At 39.9% G+C, this 25,433-nt stretch overlaps 1 long non-coding RNA gene across 2 annotated transcripts in view; it reads right to left on the bottom strand.

The window, feature by feature from the left end:
• Nucleotides 1-25,433, bottom strand: part of LOC126075343 (uncharacterized) — a 182,918-nt gene that overhangs the window by 100,807 nt on the left and 56,678 nt on the right. The window contains exon 1 of one of the 2 annotated variants that reach the window (XR_007517185.1): nt 2,817-2,911. The exons of the other annotated variant lie outside the window; for it this stretch is intronic. This is a non-coding gene — a long non-coding RNA (uncharacterized LOC126075343). Of the gene's footprint in view, nt 1-2,816; nt 2,912-25,433 lie in introns of those variants that run through there. 2 annotated transcript variants of the gene reach the window in all.

The following is a 25,433-nucleotide window of genomic DNA, read 5'->3' as shown; positions in this document are numbered from 1 at the left end:
GTAAAAAAGGGCCTGGGTGATTTATGTTACCAACTTCTTTTAAACTTTCACTTTTACTCCTGAAGTAATTAATTTAAAGGTTAATCAAAAGCCCTCCCCCCAGGATAACTAAAAGCCTCTTCTACAGGTAAGGTCATTGCCACACTCAGAGAAGACTGGAGACTGACTGCACTGGACTGCAGGATGACAACAGGCCCCCTCAGTCATCTGCAGGGAACACCAATAAATGAAGGAGGATAACCAGCCAGCATTTTATGAAGTGATTATGACACTAAGCAGAGCCCTGCCTCGCGTATAATCGGTTCCACAAAATTCAACAGAAGGAAACAGGACTGGTGTGAGAAGGCTGGCCAACCCACATTCACAACTGGGCTCTCTTACTTACTAAACTACTGGTTACACGTTCAGAAATGAAAACATTAATAGTGTGAAGATATGAATTCTCCCCCAAATTAATCTAGAAATTCCAAATCAAAACTCAATAGGGTTTCTCAGAGTTCTTGACAAACTATCTCTAAATTATATACGGAGCAGCAAAAGGCCAATAATAGACAAGGAATTTTGAAGAAGGTCAAGATACAGGGTTCCAGTGAGGGAGAGCCAGGAACTTTCCCTACCAGATATGAAGACTTTTTGTATCGAAGCTACAATAATTAAGACAGTGTCATATTGGTGCAGAGACAGACCATTAGAAAAATGGAACAAAATAGAGAGCCCAGAAGCAGACACACCCACACATGTGTAGAAGGTTGATACATTTATACCTGTTCATTCATTCATCAGCTATGTATAGAACACCTACCATATGCTAGGTACTGTTCTAGGAGAATGAGCTAAATGGTGAAGAAAAAAAGATAAAAGTCCCTGATTTCATAAAAATTTTACTGTAAAGTGGGAGAAAATAAAATAAGTAAATATGTGGTATGTTACATAGTATTAACTGTCAGAGAAAAGCAAGGAAAGGTGACAGAAAGTATTAAGGAGAGGCTGAAATTTTATTTAGTGTGGCCAAGGAACACCCCCTAGGAAGGTAGTGTTGGAATGAAAACCTGAGAAACTAACTAGCCATGAGGATACCTGCAGGAAGATCATTTCAGCCAGGAACAGCAAGTGCAAAGGCCCCGTGGCAAGAATAGGCCTGGCTTAGTCAAACCAATGAGGAGCAAAGGGGGAGAAGTAGTGAAGAAATTAGAGATGTAAGGGGCGGGGGAGGAGAATAGATAACATGCGGTCATACAGGTCATAAAAAGAATCTTGACTTTTACGCTTAGTGAGATAGAAAACCTTGAAGGGTTTAGCAGAGGAATGACATGATTTGAGTTAGGTTTTTAAAAGATCATTCCAGCTATCGTGATAAAAATAGATTATAGGGAACACAGGCCGAAATAGGGAAACACTTAAGAAGTTATTATAATAATTCAGGAAAGAGAGATAATAGCTTGGATCAGATGAACCAGTATTCAATCAAGACAGGATACAAATCAAGAGGAGAAAGTTGTGCTCTCTGATAAAAGATGCTGAAATATCCGGAAAAAAAGGAAATTTGGAATCCATATGTGAAAATCAATTCCAAGTGGATTAGCAATCTAATGGGGATGGTAAAACTTTAAATTTTTTAGAATAAAATATAAGAGAGTATTTTTATGACATTGGAGCAAGGGCATATTTTTAAACAAGACACCAAAGCACCAATCTGATAAATATGATTACATTAAAGTTTAAATTTCTAAACATAAAAAATACTGTAAAAAGTAAAAAGACAAACCCCGGATTGAAAGAAGATACTTGCAAAACATAAAACTGACAATTTATTTATATTATAAATAGAGCACTCCTGCAAATCAAGGAAGAAGATAAATAACTCAGTTTTAAAATGGGCAAAGGGTATGAATAGGCAACTTAAAATAGCCAAGAAATGTATGAATTAGCCATTAGGGAAATGAAAATTAAAACTTGATGTCCTTCAGATTAAAAAGAATCAAAAAGTCTGACAATTCCAGGTGTGGACAAGGATGTGGAGAAATGAGTAGGGGAATAAATTGGCATAACCACTTTGGAAATGTACCATGGACACAGACACTCCTAAATATATACTTCTTCAAGCAGTGGTTTTCAAACTCAACCGATGTGAAGTCAAGTTAGTAAATCACAACCAACAATTTTTTTTAATGAAATAAAATAAATAGAGTGTATGGCAAATAGTGAAAGTATCGTTTTGTGAAGCTTTTGTTAAAAATAAGCAGGTCGGTATATAGTTACACATGTACAAATGTGTGTTCTGGGCACAATATGTAAAACTGACTCTTACTGGGAGTAAAGGTCAAAAAAGTTTGAATGCCAATGGTTTAGAGTAGCAGTTTTCAAAGTGTAGTCCAGGAACTCCTGAAGGTCCCCACGATTTTTCATTTTTATCCACACGATCAGAACTATTTTTTAAAATAATAAGGCATTATTTATTTTTTTAACTGTCATTCTCTCACAAAGGTACAGTGGAGTTTTCCAGAGGCTATATGACATGTAATAGCACAATAGAATAAATGAAGAAGCAGATATGGGAATCCAGCTACCTTCTATTAAACCAGACATTAAAGAGATTACAAAAATGTATGGCAATGGCATTCTTCTGACTACATTTTGTTTTGTTTTGTAAAATATTATTATTTTACTGTACTATTTTATAATGTAATTTGTAGATATTAAAAATATTATTTATGTTAACTTATAGTAGGTTTCTCGTTATTTTAACTGAATTAAATATTTTTTAAGTTTATCTGTTTTAATTTCTAACGTGATAAATACTGATAGACATAACTCACATAAAGAGAGCTCCTCAATAGATTTGAGGAATGTACAGGGATCCTGAAACCAAAAAGTTTAAGGGCTGCTGGCTCAGAGAAGTTCTCCAACATGTTCCAAAGTAGCAAGTATGAGAATGTTCACTGATGCACTGTAATAGCAAAAAAAGAAAAGAAAAGAAACAATCTAAATATCCATCAATAGGGGAATGTATAAACAAGCTTGAGTATACTCATACCATGGAATACTACGCAAAATTGAAAATGAACTAGAGTTACATATAACTCTCACAAATATTAATTTTGAGCGAAGAGAGCAAGTTTCATATGGATATCTACAAGATGATGCTATTTATATAAAATTTTAACACTCTCAAAATAGTAATATATATCTTTCATCTACATATTCAAATGAAGGTAAGAGATAGGTATATAGCCCTGCAGGGGAAGAGAAGCACCATAGTGATTCCAGATAGCGATTCCCTGGAGCGGTGATGACGAGGGCTAGTCGGGAGTGGAATGGCATTGCTAAGGGCCAAAAGAAGAGGCTTCCATTATTTGTAAAATTTTTTTTCTTAAGCTGAACAGTATGTGTATAGATGCTTATTATATTATTCTCAGTACACTTTTTAAATATTTCTTAAATATTTCAAAAGAGAATTTAATTTGTATTTTCTTTGTGCTGTTAAGCTGCTCCCCCTTCCTTTACTTGGGTTATAATGTTATTTAGCTTTAAATTATACCACCCATGAAAACTGAGGACTAATGGTGAAAAGAAAAAGGGAACTGATATTTATGGATCTACCTACGTGCCATCACTGCCCTGATATTTATATTTTTTCTCATTTAATCTTCATGACAGACTCATCTTAAGAATGATAGAAAGACTTAGAAGTTGAGTCATCGTTGTTGTTATTAGGTGCCATTGAGTCTGTTCTGACTCATAGCGACCCCGTGTACAAGAGAAAGAAACTCTGCCCGGTTCTGTGCCAGCCTCACAGTTGTTATTGTCTTTGAGTTCATTGTTGCAGCCACTGTGTCAGTCCATCTCGTTGAGGGCCTTCCACTTTTTAGCTGATCCTCTATATTACCAAGTATGATGTCCTTCTCCAGGGACTGGTCCCTCCTGATAACATGTCCAAAATGAGTAAGATGAAGTCTCACCATCCTCACTTCTATGGAGCATTCTGGCGGTAGTTCTTCCAAGATAGACTTGTTCATTCTTCTGGCAGTCCATGGTATATTCCATATTCTTCGCCATTAGCAATCACAAACAATGTGACTAAGATGGTTAGATTGTATGACACACTATGGGTTGGCCTCTGTAAAACTGGTTATTTTTACATTGACCCAGAACACACAGATCTGTGATTTATTTTTCACAATTTACAGAGTTTATTTCATGTATTTTTGACATTTCTGAAAATGTAACTTTTTCCTTCTGGTAAGTTGGAGAAGCTCCCACTGCAATGCTGTAATTATAGGAGCAATGCTGAGGCACATATTATTACACCAGTAATAGAAACAAGAGCCACATCCAGAATGGGGAACAAAGATTTAATCCCCAAAGGGGAATAATTGTTAAAATTAGATAGAGATGTGATTTTTTTCCCAAACCAAAGTCTCTCGAGAATGAGGAACTGTGGAAAAATGAGCAAATGATAGTTACACATAAGAAAAAATATTCAACTTCAATGTTAAACAAAGAAATACCAACTGAAATTATGAGATGCTATGATTTTACCTTTGAAATTCACAAAGCCATTTTTTTTTTTTTTAACAAATAATATTGCATGCAGCAAGAACAGGGTGACACTCATAGGATAAACTGATTTCTAGAAATGAACTTGGCAATATATACAAAGAGGCTTGAAAAAGTTTATAACCTTTCACCCAGTTACTCCTCTTCTAGAAATCTAACCTAGACAGGAAATTATTGGTTACAATCAAAACGTATTTACATAGATGTGTTCACCACTCTGCAGTAATAGGGAAAAACATAAATGCCCATGCGAAAGTGAAAAACTGGGTAAACAATAGCATTTTCACAGAGTCAGCTGTTACTTAACGTATGTGGAGGAGCTGAGGCTTTTTTTTTTTTTTAAGAAGGTTAATTCGTGACACAGACAAGATTCGCACCCACACCTGTCTGCCTTCAGAATCCATTCTGAAACGTGACATCAATGTTTCCCAGAGTTCACTTCACAAAGTCCCAGGTAGGCACAGAGTGCAAAGCCAGGTGGAGTACTACCACTGCAGAGTATTCTTAGTCTAATGCAGTTGGGAAATGCTGGGTTAAACAGACTTAAACAGATTCTCTTTGATAAGCTAGTGTGCATCGTGAACTGATAAGAGATGATCTTCTTATACACAGCAGCCCTGCAATGTATTTAAACATGGTAACCTTTTTTCAAGGAACTTTCCTCAAACGTAGTTGCTCTAGAACACATTCTAGAAAATTATGTATCTCACCATTCTACACTGCTCCGTGACTCAATGACTTCATCCCTGGTGTTGCAAAGGAAAGTGGCAGATTGTGTGACTGTTGGTGGAGTTATGGTCATATATAGAACTACCTTGCTATTATTAAAGAAAATCAAAAGCTTTTAGGATTTTGCTGATATTCCTTGAAACAAGGCATCCTTCTTTAGGATGAAAGCTTCAGTTCCCAAGTTCTCCTGACTTATTATTTTCCTAACGAGGAGACTCTGATATAAAAACCCTAGTAGAGAAGATGGACAAAAAAGAAAGTTGGGGCTTTTCCCACTTTATCACCAGAACACAGAAATGGATCTAGAAATTTTTCTTAATACAGGATAGTTTTTCCACAAAAATGTTAAGTGCCCAAAAGAGAACAGTTCACTTTCTGGAAGTCCACAACGTGAATTAGCTCTTGGCATGTAACTTTAGATTTGGCCATCTCAGTAGACCAACTGTTAGCATCCCTGCTCCAGTGAGGGGTACAGCAGGGGTGAGGCACTGGACAGCAGGGAGGTTGCTGGTCAGCTGTTGCATGTGGCATTGCACCTGTGTGCTACCCGGAGCTTTTGGAAGAAATTTAGTCCCATCCAGAATACTTGAATGTTGGTGAAGGCAAGTACATCTCTTCTTGGCACTGAAAAAAATACCCATGAGGTGCTAGCTAGTTTTTCTTCTTGGACTTTTTAGAAAGCTAATTTCAACTAGTCTGCAATTCAGGCAATCCTGCAAAGATTACACAGATTTTTTTTTCTACTCTTCTTGCCGTCCTCCAACCAAGCTTTATTTATTTTCCAAGCACAGTGGTTTTAAACTCCCTCTACCTTTGCCCATCTCTACTTAGCCAACCAGATGACATGAACCTTTCATTCAGAAAATCTATTTACTATCAAAATTCTTTCTGAGCCTGCCTCTTTCTTTGCTAGATTACTTGGATTCTCATCTTCCTTCTTTCTCTCCATTCAGATCTGAAAGTGAAACTCCTTTTCTTTATTATTGCTTGTACCATCCTTATTATTTTTAGGGTGAAACTCCCACAAGTCCTTCTTAACTCCCTCCACAGCCCTGACCTGTTTCAGTCTGGAGAAGTAGCAAATGGTAAGAAGAGTGTGCGTCAGCACTGACATCAGACAGGGTCAGATCCCAACTCGGCTGCTACACGGACTTGGGCAAGTTATTTAATCTCTCTGAACTTCAGTTCCCTCTTCTGTACAATGAATATTTCAATAGCTATTTGCAGAGCTTGAGGAGAAATAAATGTATGCAAAGTGCCTGATACTTAATGTTAGCTGCCATTGAGTATGCTCCTGATTCAGGGCGACTCCATGCACAACAGGATCAGGCTGTTGTGATCTGTAGGGTTTTCACTGGCTAATTTTCAGAAATAGATCGCCAGGCCTTTCTTCCTAGTCAATCTTAGTTTGGAAACTCCACTGAAGCCTGTTCAGCATCTTAGTAACACAGAAGCTTTCACTGATGAATGAGCGGTGGCTATACATGAGGTGCATTAGCCAGGAATCAAACCCAAGTCTCCTGCATGGAAGGCGAGAATTCTACCACCGAACCACCACTGCACTGCCTGACAGCTGTTGTTGTTAGGTGCAGTCAAGTTGGTTCCAACTTACAGCAATGCTAGGTGTACAACAGAACAAGACACTGCCCAGTCCTGCGCAATCCTTACAATTGTTGCTATGTTTGAACCCATGGTTGCAGCCCCTGTGTCAATCCATCTCATTGAGGTACTTCCTGTTTTTCACTGACCCTTTACCTTACCATGCATAATGTCCTTCTCCAGGGACTGGTCCCTCCTGATAACATGTCCAAAGAAGATGAGACGAAGTTTTACCATGCTTGCTTCTGGAGAGCACTCTGGCTATACCTCTTCCAAGACAGACTTGTTCATTCTTTTGGCAGTTCGTTGGTATGCATATTCAGTATTCTCCACCAACCAGAATTCAAAGGCATCAATTCCTCTTCGAACTTCCTTATTCATTGTCCAGCTTTCGCATGCATATGAAGCCAAAGGGTCAGGCACACCTTAGTCCTCAAGGTGATATCTTTGCTTTTCAAAACTCAAAAGAGGTCTTTTGTGGCAGATTTGCCCAATATAATATGTCCTTTGATTTCTTGACCACTGCTTCCATGCATATTGATTACAGATTCAAGTAAAATGAAATCCTTGACAACTTCAATCTATTCTCTGTTTATCATGATGTTGCTTATTGGTCCAGTTGTGAGGATTTTTTTTTTTTTCTGTGTCGAGGTGTAATGCACAATGAAGGCTGTAGTCTTTGATCTTCATCAGTAAGTACTTCAATCCTCTTTGCTTTCAGCAAGCAAGGTTGTATCATCTGTATATCTCAGGTTGTTAATGAGTCCTCCACCAATCCTGATGCCATGTTTTTCTTCACATAGTCCAGCTTCTCAGATTATTTGCTCAGCATACAGATTGAGTAAGTACGGTGAAAGGATACAACCTTGACAAACACCTTTCCTGTTGTTAAACCACACAGTATCCCCTTGTTCTGTTGGAATGACTGCCTCTTGGTCTATGTACAAGTTCTTCATAAGCACAATTAAGTGTTCTGGAATTCCCATTCTTCACAATGTTATCCATAATTTGTTATGATCCACACAATTGAATGCCTTTGCATAGTCAATATAACACAGGTAAACATCTTTCTGGTATTCTCTGCTTTCAGCCACGATCCGTTTGACATCAGCAATAATATTTCTTGTTCCATGCCCTCTTCTGAATCCAGGTTTGAACTTCTGGCAGTTCCCTGTTGATGTACTGCCGCAACTGCTTTCAAATGATCTTCGGCAAAATTTTACTTGAGTTAGATATTAATGATATTGTTCGATAATTTCTGCATTCTGTCGAATCACCTTTCTTTGAAATGCATACAAATATGGCTGTCTTCCAATTGGTTGGCCAGCTAGCTGTCTTCCAAATTTCTTGGCATAGACGAGTGAGCACTTCCAGTGCTGCATCTGCTTGTTGAAACATCTCAATTGGTATTCCATCGATTCTTGGAGCCTTGTTTTTTGCCATTCCCTTTGGTGCAGCTTGGACTTCTTCCTTCACTACCATTGGTTTTTCATCATATGCTAACTGCTGAAATGGTTGGATGCTGAGCAGTTCTTTTTGGTATAGTGACTGTGTGTATTCCTTCCATCTTCTTTTGATGTTCCTGCATAGTTCAATATTTTGCCCATAGTATCCTTCAAAATTGCAACTCAAAGCTTGAATTTTTTCTTCTGCTCTTTCAGCTTGAGAAATGCCGAGTGTGTTCTTCCCTTTTGATTTTCTAACCCAGGGCTTTGAGCATTTCCTTATAATACTTCACTTTGTCTTCTCGTGCTGCCTTTGAAATCTTCTGTTCAGCTCTTTTACTTCATCATTTCTTCCATTTGTTTTAGCTACTCTACTTATAAGAGAAAGTTCAGAGTCTCTTCTGACATTCATTTTGGTCTTTTCTTTCTTTCCTGTCTTTTTAATGACTTCTTGCTTTTTTTCACGTATGATGTCCTTGATGTCGTTCCACAACTTGGCTGGTCTTCGGTCATTAGTGTTCAATGCATTGAATCTATTCTTGAGATCGTCTTCAAATTCAGGTGGGATATGCTCAAGATCATATTTTGGTTCTCAAGGACTTGTTTAATTTTCTTCAGCCTCAACTTGAACTTGTATATGAGCAGTTGATAGTCTATTCGGCAGTCGGCCCCTGGCCTTGTTCTCACTGATGGTATTGAGCTTTTCCATCGTCTTTCCACAGATGTAGTCGATTCGATTCCTGTGTTTTCCATCCAGTGAGGTCCACGTGTATAATCGTCATTTGTGTTGCTGGGGAAAAAAAGTTTGTGCAATGAATAAGTCGTTGGTCATGAAAAATTCTATCATGCAATATCTGGTGTCATTTCTGTCACCAGCACCAATTTTCCAACTACAGATCCTTCTTTGCTTCCAGCTTTCACATTCCAATCACCAATAATTATCAGTGCATCTTGGCTGCATGTGTGATCAATTTCAGACTGCAGAAGTTGGTAAAAATCTTCAATTTCCTCATCTTTGGCACTAGTGGTTGGTGCATAAATTTCAATAATAGTCATATTAAGTGGTCTTCCTAGTAGGCATATGGATATTATCCTATCACTGACAGTGTCATACTTCAGGATAGATCTTGACATGTTCTTTTTGACAATGAATGCAACACCATTCCTTTTCAATTTGTCATTTCCAGCATAGGTGATCATATGATTATCTGATTCAAAATGGTCAATACCAGTCCATTTCTGTTCACTAGCATATCGATCTTTATGTGTTGCATTTCATTTTTGATGACTTCCAATTTTCCTAGATTCATACTTTGTATATTCCATGTCCAGATTATTAATGGTTGTTTGCAGCTGTTTCTTCTCATTTTGAGTCATGCTACTTCAGCAAGTGAAGGTCCCAAAAGCTTTACTCCAAACACATCACTAAGGCCAACTCTACTTCAAGGAGGCAACTCTTCCCCAGTTGTCTTTTGAGTACCTTCCAACCTGAGGGGCTCATCTTCTGACACTATATCAGACAAAGTTCTACTGCCATTTATAAGGTTTTCACTGGCCAACTTTTTCAGAAGTAGACTGCCGAGTCCTTCTTCCTATTCTGTCTTAGTCTGGAAGCTCCACTGAAACCTGTCCACCATGGCTGACCCTGCTGGTATTTGAAATACCAGTGGCATAGCTTCCAGCATCATTGCAAAACACAAGCTACCACAATATGACAAACTGACAGACCCATGGGGCCTGATAGTTAGTTAGTGTTAAATAAATGGTAGCTATTATTATTGTAGGTATCTATTGTTATTTCGATCCACTGAGGATCTCTTTCCCTAGACTTTCCCTCACCATGTTCCCAGTTATCATTCTCTCCCTTCTCTGCCACCTCCATAAGGGCACTGGTCCATAACTCAAATTATTGTCTCTCTTGGCCAAGGCCATTTGGTTACCGCTCAGGAAAAAAGAGAATCCCCATTCCCATCCACTTAACCAAATGTATCACATTATTTTCTAAAAGACAATTACAACCAAATGAGATGGGGAGATTTTCACGTAATCAAGCTACCATCTCCCCTGGCCAAAGGGAAGATGCAAGGACTTGACAGAACTGGGAACGAAGACGTTGGGTAATTTATCAGTTACTTCAAGGGCTAAGGCTCACTTCAGATACCCCCACAACAACAGGCTTCCTTCTGTCTTATTTTAACTATAGCTGCAACCTCCAGACTATTTTTCCATAAGGAGAATGTGGAGAATTACTTTGGCCCAGGACTTGCTAATCTGGGGAACACTTGTCCTCACTAATCTGCTGCCTTGGCCCAGTTCTCCAAAGAACTCAATTCCCCATGGGAGGATGAGGCCTCCTCCCTTGACAGAACAGAGAGGAAAACCAGGCCCCTTGGGCTCTGGGCCAGAGAAATTTAGGAAGCCCTCTCTCTGTTCGGTCAACTGTTTCCCTGAGCCCCAAAGGACCTCCCCTGCCTACTTTCCTCTGACCTGTCTGAATCACAGTTCCTTAACAACCTCGGCCACACTGATTTAGCACCACTTACCTTGCCCGCCAGAAGTACCTCCTACCCTGAGGTACCTCAATTCTGTTACTTGTTCTAACCTCTTCTGAAAAGTCATCCTTCCACATAGAAAAGTTTGGCATAATCCTTTTCATTCTGACCTACGGCCCTGAAAGAAAGATATTTCTTTGCTGAGCAACTATCTTGACACCAGCCACATTGGAGGAAGGAAGAGAACCACCAGTTTTCACAGAACTTTCCTATTTCTCTGTGATTGGGCCCTCACCATTAGGATTCAATTAGAAAAGATGGTATCAGTAGGGCTACCAAATCCCTGTACTAGGTATTTCCTACTCTACTCTTTTCTAGAAAACCTACTCTTCCCACTGGCTTGAGAGAGGCAGCTCTACCTCCCATGTACCACTGCTGATTGGATCATGTTGAACAGCTGACCAAACAGGAGCCAGTCCATTGGCTGGACAATGGCCTGTGAAACACATGACCTGGCTCAAACAGATGAGCAGGGTCAGTCAGAATTTTTCTCACAAATTTTCTCACAAGAGACACCCCAGCCTGTTGGTGTCATAGGTGGCTTAGGGGAGGAAGGGGCTGGAACCATTTGCAGAATTAGTAAGCAGAGGAATCTGGTCAAGAGAGAGGAGGAGGAGTCAGAAGTATGGAAAGAAGCAGAGATCAAAAGGTCATGTGGAGACTGAGATACTAGTTATCCTAGTCATGGCTTCCAGTTCCCAGCTCCACTCTGTGAATCTGACTCTACATTTTGTCCTTCATCCTGCGAGATTCTTCTATAAACTTTCATTAAAGCCCTTTCTGACTGAACCTAGTTTGAACACTTTGTTTCTTTGCAACCAAAAGAGTCTTAACAGAAGTACATTCTTCCTGAAAATAGATTTCTATGTCTAAAAATTCTTCCAGACATGTTTCTTTGTTGTCTGAGTCTTCTGTTAGTTTGTTTATAATGGTAAACATACCTATCACTTATTGAATGCTTTGTTTGTGTCAGGCAGTATGCTAAGAGCTTTACACACATTATCTCATTTCTTCTCAAAACAGCCCTGTGATGTACTATGATTATCTCTGCTTTACATGTAAGAAAACTAAGACTTAGAAAGGTTAAGTAAAATTGTCCAAGGTCATGCTTTTTCCAGGTGTTAAACCTGGGGCCCAAGTCCATTCCGTGTGGTTCGAAGTCTGTGCTCCTAACCACACCCGGGATGTTGTCTTAGGTCTAATCTGACAAGAGAGGACAAAGACATGCCACTGTTACCTGTAGGCATGCAGTGAGAGGCCTCCAGAAGTTCTCTCAGGGATGACCAACACCCCAACGCTAGAAACAACAGAGACACCTAAGGTGGGACTGAAAATTATGGAAACACCCACAGACACTGGTCATAACACCTGGTGTTCCCTGGGTGAGTCTCAAAGTACATCAGATATATACAAATCTCTCCCTATCCCCCACTTCCCAACTCCCTCTATTCCCTCCTCACTGCAGATTTTTCAAATGAAATATGGAATTGAAAGGCAGCTGTGACTGCAAACTTACCTGTGGCATTGATGATATTTTGAGGAATAATTCCCAAATGTATTAAGTGATAGAGAGATCAATTTGATTTTTTTTTTTTAATTCTCCCCTGAAAATAACAATTTTGGAGAGGACTTGGAGAAACTGGAACTCTCATCCATTCCCGTGAGAATGTTAAATGGTGCGGCTGCTGTGGAAAACAGTTTGGCAGTTCCTCAGTTAAACACAGAATTATCATATGATCCAGAAGTTCTACACCTGGGATATACCCCAAAGAAATTGAAAGCAGGAACTCAAACAGATACGTATAAAACCAGTGCTCATTGAAGCATTATTCACAACAGCCAAAAGGTGGAAACAACCCAAATGTCCATCAACAGATGAATGGATAAACAAAATGTGGCACCTATACATACAGTGGAATAATATTCAGTCATAATGAGAAGTGAAGTTTTGATATATGCTACAAAACATTACCTTGAAAACATTATGCTAAGAAAAGCCAGACACAAAAAGACAAATATTGTACGATCCCACTTACAAGAAATATCTAGAAGAGGCCAATTCATAGCTACAGAAAGTAGACTAGCGGTTACCACAGGCCGGGGAGGGGGGAATGGGTCTGTTTGGGGTGATGAAAAAGTTTTAGTGGTGATGGCTGCACAACATGGTGAATGTAATACAATTGAATTGTACACTTAATAATGGTTAAAACTGCAAATTTTATGCGATAAGCATTTTACCACAATCAATAAAAATCTTCCCCAATTTACAGCTTGTTAACCCTAAACATCTTTTTTTTTTTTTTCTTTTCTGTATTGTGCTTTAGGTAAAAGTTTATAGAGCAAATTAGTTTCTTATTAAACAATACACAATTAGTTTCGTGACATTAGCTGCCAACCCCGCGATGTGTCAACACTCTCCCCTTCTTGACCTAGGGTTTGCCATTTCTGTTAGTCCAGTTTTCCTGTCCCTTCCTGCCTTCTTGTCTTTTGTTTTTAGGCTGGTTTTACCCATTTAGCTTCATATACATGATTGAATTTGGAGCCCTGGTGGGCCAGTGGTTAAGAGCTCGGCTGATAAACAAAAGGTCAGCAATTGGAATCCGCCAGCCACTCCTTGGAAACCCTACGGGACAGTTCTACTCTGTCTTATAGGGTTGCTATGAGTCAGAATCGAATCAATGGCAATGGGTGTTTGTTTTTTTTACATGGTTGAACTACATATATTTATTTTATAGGCCTGTCTAATCTTTGGCTGAAGGGTGAACTTCAGGAGTGCATTCAGGACTGAGTTAAAAAGGCATCTGAGGGCCATATTCTCAGGTTTCTCCAGCCTCTCTCAGACCAGTAAGTCTGGTCTCTTTTTTGTGAGTTAGAATTTTGTTCTACCTTTTTCTCCAGCTCTGTCCACGACCCTCTATTGTGATCCCTGTCAGAGCAGTAGGTGGTAGTAGCCAGGCACCATCTATTTGTGCTGGACTCAGTGTGGTGGAGACTGTGGTAGTTGTGGTCCATTAGCCCTTTGCTCTAATCTTTCCCTGTGTCTTTGGTTTTCTTCATTCTCCTTTGCTCCAGACAGGGTGGGACCAGTAGATGTATCTCAGATGGATGCTCACAAGCTTTAAAGACCCCAAATGCTACTCACCCAAGCAGAATGCAGAACACTTTCTTTGTAAACAATGTTATGCTAATTGAGCTAGATGTCCCCTGAGACCATGGTTCCAGGTCCTCAGCCCAGTAACTTGGTCCCTCAGGGACTCTGGATGTTTCTATGAAACTTCTATGACTTTGCCTTGGTCAAGTTGTGCTGACTTCCCCAGTATTATGCACTGTCTTACCCTTCCAAAGTTACCACTTATCTATTGTCTAACAACAACAACAACAAAAAAACCAAGCCCACTGCCATCAAGTCGATTCTGACTCAGAGAGACCCTATAGGACAGAGTAGAACTGCCCCATAGAGCTTCCAAGGAGCACTTGGTAGATTTGAACTGCCAACGTCTTGGTTAGCAGCTATAGCACTTAACCACTACGCCACCAGGGTTTCTGTCTATTGTCTAGTTAGTGTTTTTCCCTTCCCACTCCTCGCCTCCCTCGTAACCATCAAAGATGGTTTCTTTCTGTGTGTAAACCTTTTCTTGAGTTTTTATAATAGTGGTCTCATACAGCATCTGTCCTTTTGTGATTGGCTTATTTCACTCAGCATAATGCCCTCCAGATTCATCCATGTTGTGAAATGTTTCCCAAATTCATCATTGTTCTTTATCATTGCATAGTATTCCACTGGGTGTATGTACCATAGTTTATCCATTCATCTGTGGATGGGCACTTAGGTTGTCTCCATCTTTTTGCTGTTGTGAATAATGCTGCAATGAACGTGCATGCGTACATTTTTATTCTTGTAATGGCTCTTATTTCTCAAGGATATATTCCTAGGAATGGGCTTGTTGGATCCTATAGTATTTCTCTCCCAAGTGTTCCTCAGTTTGTCATATGGTGGGGGCTTGTGTGTTGCTGTGATGCTGGAAGCTATGCCACTGGTATTCAGATAACAGCAGGGTCACCCATGGTGGACAGGTTTCAGCTGAGCTTCCAGACTAAGACTAAGAAGGACTCAGCAGTATACTTCTGAAAAGAATTAGCCAGTGAACACCTTACAAATAGCAGTAGAACATTATCTGAAGATGAGCCCCTCAGGTTGGAAAGGTACTCAGAATATGACTGGGGAAGAGCTGCCTCCTCAAAGTAGAGTCAATCTTAAGGATGTGGATGGAGTCAAGCTTTCAGGACCTTCATTTGCTGATGTGACACAAGTCAAAATGAGAAGAAACGGCTGCAAACATACAATAATAATCAGAACCTGGAACGTATGAAGTATGAATCTAGGAAAATTGGAAATTGTCAAAAAAAAAAAAAGAACTGGAATGCATAAAGATTGATATCCTAGGCATTAGTGAGCTAAAATGGACTGCCATTGGTCATTCTGAATCAGACAATCCTATAGTCTACTATGCCGGAAATGACAACTTGAAGAGGAATGGCATTGCATTCACTGTCAAAAAGAACATTTCAAGATCTATCCTGAAGTACAATGCTTTCAGTGATAGGATAATAGCCATACACCTACCAGAAGATCAGTTAATAGGACTATTATTCAAATTTCACACCAACCACTAAAGCCAAAGATGAAGAAATTGAAGATTTTTATCAACTTCTGCAGTCTGAAATTGACAAGCAATCAGGACGCACTGGTAATAACTGGTGATTGGAATGGGAAAGTGGGAAACCAAGAAGAAGGATCAGTAGTTGGAAAATAAGGCCTTGGTGATAAAACAAGGTCACATAATAGAATTTTGCAAGACCAATGACTTCTTCATTGCAAATACCTTTTTCACCAACATGAACGGTGACTATACACATGGACCTCACCAGATGGAAGACACAGGAATCAAATGGACTATGTCTGTGGAAAGAGACGATGGAAAAGCTCAATAACATCAGTCAGAAAAAGGCCAGCAGCTGACTGTGGATCAGAGCATCAATTACTTATATGCAAGTTCAAGTTGAAACTGAAGAAATTTAGAACAAGTCCACGAAAGCCAAAGTACAACCTTGAGTATATCCCACCTGAATTTAGAGACCATTTCAAGAATAGATTTGACACGTTGAACACTAATGACCAAAGACCAGACCAGCTGTGGAAGGACATCATGAAGAAAGCAAGAGGTCATTAAAAAGACAGAAAAGAAAGAAAAGACCTAAAGGGGTGTCAGAAGACACTCTAAAACTTGCTCTTAAATGTAGAATAGCTAAAGCAAAAGGAAAACCTGATGAAGTAAAAGAGCCGAACAGAAAATTTCAAATGGAGACTCAAGAAGACAAAGTATTATGATGACACCTGCAAACACCTGGAGCTAGAAAACCGAAAGAGAAGAACACCCTCAGCATTCCTCAAACTGAAAGAACTGAAGAGAAAATTCAAGCCTTGAGTTCCAATACTGAAGGATTCTATGGGGAAACTATTAAACAGCGCAGGAAGCATCAAAAGAAGATGGAAGGAACACACAGAGTCACGATACCAAAAAGAATTGGTCGACATTCAGCCATTTCAGGAGGTAACATATGATCAGGAACCAATGGTACTGAAGGAAGAAGTCCAAGCTGCACTGAAGGCATTGGTGGAAAACAAGGCTCCAGGAATTGACTATCAATTGAGATGTTTCAAAAAACTGATGCGGTGCTGGAAGTGCTCACTCATCTATGCCAAGAAATTTGGAATACAGCTTCCTGGCCAACTGCCTGGAAGAGATCCGTATTTATGCCTATTCCAAGAAAAGTGATCCAAGCAAATGCAGAAATTATCAAACAATATCATTAATATCACATGCAAGCAAAATTTTGCTGAAGATCACTCAAAAGTGGCTGCAGCAGAATAACAACAGAGAACTGCCAGAAATTCAAGCCCACTTTAGAAGAAGACATGGTACGAGGGATATTAATGCTGATGTCAGATAGATTTTAGTTGAAAGCAGAAAATACCAGAAAGATATTCACCTGTGTTTTATTGACTATGATAAGACTGTGTGGATCATAAAAAATTACGGATAACATTGCAGAGAATGGGAGTTCCAGAACACTTAAACTTGTGCTCGTGAGGAATCTGTACATGGATCAAGAGGCAGTCATTCAAACAGAACAAGGGAATGGTTTAAAGTCAGGAAAGTTGTGTGTCAGGGTTGTATCCTTTCACCATACCTATTCAATCTGTATGCTGGGCAAATAATACGAGAAGCTGGACTACATGATGAAGAACACGGCATCAGGATTGGAGGAAGACTCATTAACAACCTGCGTTATGCAGATGACACAACCTTGCTTGCTGAAAGTGAAGAGGACTTGAAGCACTTACTGATGAAGATCAAAGACCAGAGCCTTCAGTATGGATTATAAAGAAAACGAAAATCCTCACAACTGGACCAATAAGCAACATCATGATAAACGGAGAAAAGATTGAAGTTGTCAAAAGGGTTTCATTTTACCTGGCACCACGATCAACATCCATGGAAGCAGCAGTCGAGAAATCAGAAGACGGATTGCATTGGGCAAATCAGCTGCAAGAGACTTGAGGACTTACGTGCCCCTGACCCAAGCCATGGTGTTTTCAATTGGCTCATATGCATGTGAAAGCTGGACAATGAATAAAGAAGACCAAAAAAGAATTGACACCTTTGAATTATGGTGTTGGCAAAGAATATTGAATATACCAGGGACTGCCAAAAGAAAGAACAAATCTGTCTTGGAGGAAGTACTACTAGAATGCCCCTTGGAAGCAAGGATGGTGAGACTGTGTCTTACACACTTTGGACATGTTGTCAGGAGGAATCAGTCCCTAGAGAAGAACATCATGCTTGGTCAAGTAGAAGGTCAGCAAAAAAGAGGAAGACCCTCAACAAGATGAATTGACACAGTGGTTGCAACAATGGGTTTAAACATAGCAACAATTATGAGGATAGCACAGGACTGGGCAGTATTTTATTCTGTTGTGCATAGGGTCGCTATGAGTTGGAACCAACTCAACGGCACCTAACAACAAACATGGCATTTTTATTTCTAGCTTTTTAAGGAAGTGCCATATTGTTTTCCAAATGGTTGTACCATTTTGCATTTCTACCAGCAGTATATAAGCATTCCAATCCCCCTGTAGCCTCTCCAGCATTTGTTATTTTCTATTTTATTGATTTGTGCCAGTAATGTCAGGGTGAAGTGGTAACTCACTGTAGTTTTGACTTGCATTTCTCTAGTGGCTAGTGTTCGTGAGCATTTCCTCACGTGTGGTTAGCGGCCTGAATGTCTTCTTTGGTTCAAGGTCTGTTCATATCCTTTGCCCATTTTTTAATTGGATTATTTGTCTTTTTCTTGTAGAGGTGTTGGAATTTTTATAGCTTTTAGAGATTAGACCTTTGCTCAATGTCATAACCAAAAAATTTTTCCCAGTCTGTAGGTTCTCTTTTTACTCTTTTGGTGAAGTCTTTTGATGAGCATAAGTATTTAATTTTTAGAAGATCCCAGGTATCCAGCTACCTTCTGGTGTTTGTGTATTGTTAGTTAAGGTTTGTATCCTATTTATGCCATATGTTAGGGCTCCTAGCATTGACCCTATTTTTTGTTCTATGATCTTTATAGTTTTCGGTTTTATATTTAGGTCTTTGATCTATTTTTAATTCGTTTTTTGTATGGTGTGAGGTATGGGTCCTGTTTCTTTTTTTTACAGCTGGACATTCCATTTTGCCAGCACCATTTGTTAAAAATACTGTCTTTTTTCCCATTTAATGGACTTTGGACTTTTGTCAAAGTTCAGGTGACCATAGGTGGATGGGTATACATCTGGGTGCTCAATTCTGTTCCATTGGTCAACGTGTTAAACATCTTTTTAAATGAACATTTTCTAAAACAATTTCCTGGAGATGATTTTCATTTTTAGGCTTCTGTTTCATTGATATACAATCCATAAAACTTGGTGATTTGGGCAGGAAAAGATGAAAACAAATGCAGGTGGACACATTAATGGAGTAGATATGGCAGCATATTTACGAATATATTCAAGCCCAATTCTGATCAATTACGGTTGATCCAGGTATCTTTTAGAATAACATAAGTGGAATTAAATAAAAATGTTTATTTTAAAAACATATTTATCTTTCAGGACAAATAAGTGACTGGTATTGGGCATCAGTGTGAAAGTGTAACACTCCTACGGGAAGGAAGACAGTGATAAAGGCAGATAGTAGCTAAATGTGTTCTAGAAGCTTGGTTTCCTTTGTGTTGTGTGTGTGTATGTGTTAAAGGAGAGCTGTAACTACAAGGCTACTAAAGATGTGACGTATACAGTTAAGGTTTTGTCGGCATTTTTATTGTAATACTTAGTGAGATTAGTCATTTTTGTTGCTCCCTTTCTATGCCAAAAATGGAAGACAGCTGTTTGTGCTTTAAAAACTGCATTTTAAAGGATAGAGCTCTGTTTCTAAAGCGCTTTTTGCCACAGGGGAATCATATTTTAAAGCTTTTGTACTGTCAAAACGAAGTAAGCAGGAGTGGCTCCTTTAGCTGTTATTTCAAAATAATGACAGGAAGATTAAACATGTGGAAATGCCGTGCAGAATGATAAGAGATATCTGGAGTCACAGACACTTCAGTTCCCAACTCCTCCTCCAGGGAGATATTCCCCAAATTTATTCCCTGAGCTACAGAGAATTGCAGAAGTATTCGGGGGCAGTTCTGGGGCAGCCAGAATGGAAACTAGGAGAAGTCTAAGGGCCGGTAACCTACATCAAGACCAGCCAGTCACCCAAGCATGGAAAGTGAGCTTCTGTGTAAGGCTGTCCCTCTTGGTGAATCATATCGTCTAAATCCCAGAGTTGTGACTGGCTAGACTTATTCATCTTCCAAAGCACAAACCTCAAGAATTTGTTTCCACCAGGACATTAAATATTTGCAGTGAAAGCCCATGTTTATCATGTGTTCTTAGTTCCAACTTGTCAAGTTTCTCTAGGAGAGGTAATATTTACCTCCCTTCTCTGGATATTGTAAAGACTATCATCCTTTTTACTCCAACAGCACTCAGTTATTTTCCCCCCAGTTCAATAAATTGTCTAATAGGAAATCTAATGTGTTGTTTTCTGGAAGGGGTTTTAAAAAAAAATCAGTAAGACGACCCTGACACTTAATCAGGCTCTCTACTGTGCTCTGACTACTCTAGATAGTGGAGTAAGATCTAAAGACATAGAACAAGTAAATATCCAACACAAATCGACATACTTGAAGATCGTCTGTGGCAGAGACAGAAATGTTCAGCTCAGATCCCCTGCAAGAAAGGCGTCACCTCCCAGCTGCAAGGAGTGTAGTTAGCTGACAGCCCCCAACTGTTAGCTCCTCGACTTTCAAACCAAGGTCTCCCTCTTCCCTGGCATCCACCAGACAACAACTGAGCAAGGTGGTAGTACAAGGGCCTGGCCGTTTCCACCCAGTTAGGTACCCCTCTAACAGGCAAACTGCTTCAGAACTTTCCATTTGACTGACAAAGACTATCAGATCGGCAGGTCTTCCCAATCCTGCTTTTTCTCTTTCCCCTTTCACAGTTGCTACTCCTCAATAAACCTTGTGCAATCCAACTATGTCTCAGAGTCTGCTTTCTGGAGCTCCTAAACTGCAACAGTGTCAAATGTTAACAAACATCAAGATGGAGTGAGAACCAGGACTCTGTGTGTTGTGTGTGTTGCGGGGGGGGATGTTGCCATAGAGTCAATTCCAACTCATAGTGATCCTACCGGACAGAGTAGAACTGCCCCATAGGGTTTGCAAGGAACAGCTGGTGGATTCGAACTGCCAACCTTTTGGTTCGCAGCCACAGTGCTGCGGGAAGGGGAGGGATAATTAAAGTTCCCCAAGGGAATTGTGATGATTAATACAGTTTGTTAAATAACATGTTGGCTACCACCTTCAATAAGAGATAATAACTTGAATTCAATGTCAATTTATCAGGACGGCATGAAAATAAATATGCACTGACTTTAGTTTGTCTTTAGTGAATTTTATCCAGAAAAAGTTACTTCATAGCCTAAGGTATTTCTTATGATATATGATGTCAAAACTAATCTCTTCTAGACATGGGCGGAGGGGATGGGGGACTGAAGTATCCTTCCCCAATTTCTCCTGGTAATAACACTCCTGCTTTGGAAAGGATCACTCTCTCTACCTCCAATTAGCTCTGGTGGAACTGCTAATCACAGTAAACACAGGGCCCTGCAGGGTGGGCCCACAACCAGGTGAACAGGGTGACTGTCCCCCTGAACTGGATGACTGACTAAGCAACATAGACATGACCCTAGCCAGGTTAGATTGAAGTAACTTATAGATGGACACTAGAAGAGTGGGGTTCTTTCTCTGTGTGGTCAAGGCTGGACTGGTGTAAATTTAAAGCTATTGGAGGTCAAACTCTTCCTTTCTTCACACAAGGAAGTCTGTATGCAGTGGGAGTAAATGAGGTCAAACCTTGAAAGAAACAGAACTGAGGGGGTGAAAAGGGGAAAAGGAGCAAAGACGGAAGAGAGAGGAAGAGAGTAGAAGAAAAACAAGAAGAGGGGAGGAAGAAGTAGGACCAAAGAGAGGAAGAGAGGGTGGAGAAGAGAGAAGAGTAGAGAGAAAAGAGGAAGGCAGGGAGAATTATGAAAAAGAAAAAGGAGAAAGGGTGATAGAAAGTAGGGGAGAGAGAGGCAGAGGGAAGGAGGAAAGGAAAGAGAGAGAGAGAAGAAGAGAGCAGAGGAGAGAGATGGAGATATTACTGAGGACAACTGTATAAATATACTACAGAATTGACAAAGGGAAATGTTTTTACTGTTACCATATTGGCTTACTTGCTCAACTCCCAAAGAATATTGAGACAGTACAACACTTTATAATTGATAAAATAACATACTTTTCTAGGCTGGAGAATACAAATAATTATAGAGTAATTTTAGGACCATGGGCTAGAAAAATTCTGAAACGCTATGCAAAGCAGGGCAACATTAGTATTTTTCCACCTTTAGTGATTAGGTCACTGATTCCTCAGTCAGAAACGGCATCTTTGTTTTCTTCTCAGTGCCTTGGACATAGTAAAAAAAAAAAGCTCGATAAATGTCTTAAACTAACATGAGATGGATGGACAGAATAAATACACTGAAATGTGGTCTTAAAGTGCATCCCCAAGGCTGCATGCAGCCAAGCCCCCATAACAAAGTGAGAGGTAGATAAAGCTTGTCTGGCTTTCTCAGCCTCCCCTTTCTGGACATTTTTGGGCACACATCCTGTCCCCCAGCCCCAACTCTTCTCACTTCTGGTATAATAAAACCTGCTTTCAAAGGACAAGCCAACACTCCTACTATGGAGCTGTAAAGCACCAGTAGAACTCTTCTAAGGGCATTTTAAGAGAAGACAAAGGAAGCAAAGCTTTAAAATTCCAAGAATGAGTTTAGGTGTGGAATTTCTGGCCTAAGCAAGTCAGGGCTGGAAGCATTTGGGAAGATGACAGAGGAGAGCCAGGCCTCTGGAGGTCACACGGGTGGTCACCTACATACCAGTCCTGGGGGCAATGGTGGGGAGGCAGGGTTCAGACTTAAAATCTCTGAAATCCTGACCACTGGGCCCCAGAGAGAAACCCATCTGTTTGAGTCTGATTTCATTTGTTTATGTTTTGCATTTTTCTTGTAGGAAAATACGTAGTTATTTTGGCCACGTTGTGCCCACTGAAATCACTGAACGTTTTCCAAAGCTTTTAATGACCACCCTGAGAACAATTTTATTACTATTCCACAACTCCAGAGAATTTCCCAGAACCTATAAACAAAATATTTCTTATTAATAAACTGAACACTTGCACACACATACCCACAGAAACAAAAAAGGGGGGGAATGGGCACTGAAAATGCTTATCAATGATAAATTCTAGCCTTACTATAGAATTATTCTGGAATCTCTGGGTGATGCAAACAGTTAACATGCTCAGCTGCTAACCGAAAGGTTGGAGTTTTGAGTCCACCCAGTGGGCAGCTTGGAAGAAAGGCCTGGCAATCTACTTCTGTAAAATCAGCCATTGAAAACCCAATGGAGCACAGTTCTACTCTACATGGAGTCGACTCCATGGCAACTGGGTTGGTTTGTTTTGTTTTTATAGAATTCATGTAGTCTGTCTGCTTCTGCCTTGATTCACCGTGAGAAAAAGCATGCCTTTCTCTAATAATTCCCAGGTATTTTCTGCATCTAGACCTCTGTTGGCATAAAGTGTCCACCTTACTTGCTAATCCTGCTGGATTGTCAGTGGCTGACTAGAGCACTGCATCGACAAGGTTGCTGAAGCCAGGTCCAGGTACAGTTAGAAAAAGTACATGATTGATTCCCAGTGTTTGCTGTGGGTGCAGATGAGAAGAGTGGACCACATGCCATTGATTATTCTTGTCACTTAGCATTCATTCACCCATCTCCTGGTAAATGAACACAGATTTCCCCTGGGATAAGCAACCTCTCCTTCAAGCTAGCCCATGTATAAGACAAAGTCTAAGCTAATTGGTATTTCCCATACTCTTGGTCATAATGACTGATTTACAGATGGTCGCATGAACCAATCATAGCCAATGAGACTAATGAGACTTTAGATGGGGATGCCACAACAAAGATTCTTACTTTTTTCTGCAGGATTTAAGCTTGCAAGGATTTTACAGTCCCTCTTTTTTTTTTTTTTACTACTAACCTAAAGATTGGTAGTTCAAACCCACCCAACAGCATTGCAGAAGAAAGGCCTGGTGATTTACTCCCATAAAGATTACAGCCAAGAGAACCCTATGGAGTTCAGGTCTACTCTGCAACACGTGGTCACCACGAGTTGGAACTGACTCAATGGCAACAGGTTTGGTTTTTTTGGTTTAGTACGTCTCTTGTAGCCATGATAGAAGGACCTGCCTGAAAATGGAACCAACTTAGAGGAAGGGGAACCAAAATTGATGAGAGGAACTCCCCATGGCCACATCACTGAGACCTGTTTACGGCCAGGCCTGAAGCCAGGTGGAAGTTTTTGTGCTTTGCTTAAGCTACTTTGTGTTAGATATTATATTACTTGCAACTGAAAGACTCCTAATTGATGTGTTGTTGTTGTTAGTTGCCATCAAGTCGGCTCCAATTTATGGGGACCTTATATATAACACAACAAAATGCTGCCTGGTCCTGCACCATCTTCACGACCATTGGTATGCTTTAGTCCATTGTTGTGGCAACTGTGTCAATCCATCTCATTGAGGGTTTCCCTCATTTTCATTGGCCCTCTACTTTACCAACTATAAGTACCTTTTCTAGCAACTGGTCTTTCCTGATGATGTATCCAAAGTAAGCAAGTCAAGGTCTCACCATCATCACTTCTAAGTAACAACCTGGGTGTATTTTTTCTAGAGAACGATTTGTTCATTCTTTTGGCAATACATGGTATATTCAATGTTCTTCAATAACACAACAGTTTGAATGCATCAATTCTTTTGTCTTTCTTTTTCATTATCAAACTTTCACATGTACATGAGGTGACTGAAAAGACCATGGCTTGAGTCAGATACACCTTAGTCAACAAAGTGATATCTTTGCCTAATTGATACATTGTTGTGTACCATCAAGTCTATTCCAACTCATGCCAACCCTACAGGACAAAGTAGGACTGCCTCATAGGGTTTCCCAGACTGAAATCTTTATAGGAGCAGATCGCTATGTCATTCTCTTGTGGGGCTGCTGGGGGGTTCAAAATGCTGACCTTTCGGTTAGCAACAGAGCTCTTTAACCATTGCACTACAAGGGCTCCTAACTGATTTAAAAAAAAAAAAAACTGATATAGCTAGCCATTAATGGCATTTCCTCCCCTAGCAGTTAACTATTAACTAAAAAAACTAATAACTTCCAAAATGAGTTTAGCATAAGGAAGATATTACAGAAATTGAGGGTGAAGATTTGTTGATAGAATTTTAGGGTTCCCCCCCCCCACAATTCTGGAGTCCCAAGTACCAAAGAAATTAAAAGCATTCTACCCAAGAAATATCAGCTTCAAGAAGATCTGGGCCTTGCCTCCAATCCCCCCTACTAAACATCCCCATGCCATTCTGAGAAATAAGAAGTGAGTGGAGAGCACAAGAAGGAACCCCTAGAGATATTCTTCAACATAATAAAGGGCATCTATACAAAACTAACAGCCAACATCATCCTTAATGAAGAAGGGCTGAAAACATTCCCCTTCAGAACGGGAACAAGACCAGGATGCCCTTTATCACCACTCCTATTTAACATTGTGCTAGAAGTCCTAGCTGGAGCAATAAGGAAAGAAAAAGAAACAAAGGGCATCCAAATCGGTAAGGAAGAAGTAAAACTGTCCTTATTTGCAGATAATATGATATTATACATAGAAAACCCAAAAGACTCCAGGGGAAAACTCATGGAGCTAATAGATTCAGCATAATAGCAGGACACAAGACAAACATACAAAAATCAGTTG

Source organism: Elephas maximus, chromosome 4 (genome assembly GCF_024166365.1).
Source record: "Elephas maximus indicus isolate mEleMax1 chromosome 4, mEleMax1 primary haplotype, whole genome shotgun sequence".
Taxonomy (NCBI): Eukaryota; Metazoa; Chordata; class Mammalia; order Proboscidea; family Elephantidae; genus Elephas; species Elephas maximus.
Note: the sequence above shows the minus strand (reverse complement) of the source record. Positions and strands in the feature narration are given on the sequence as shown.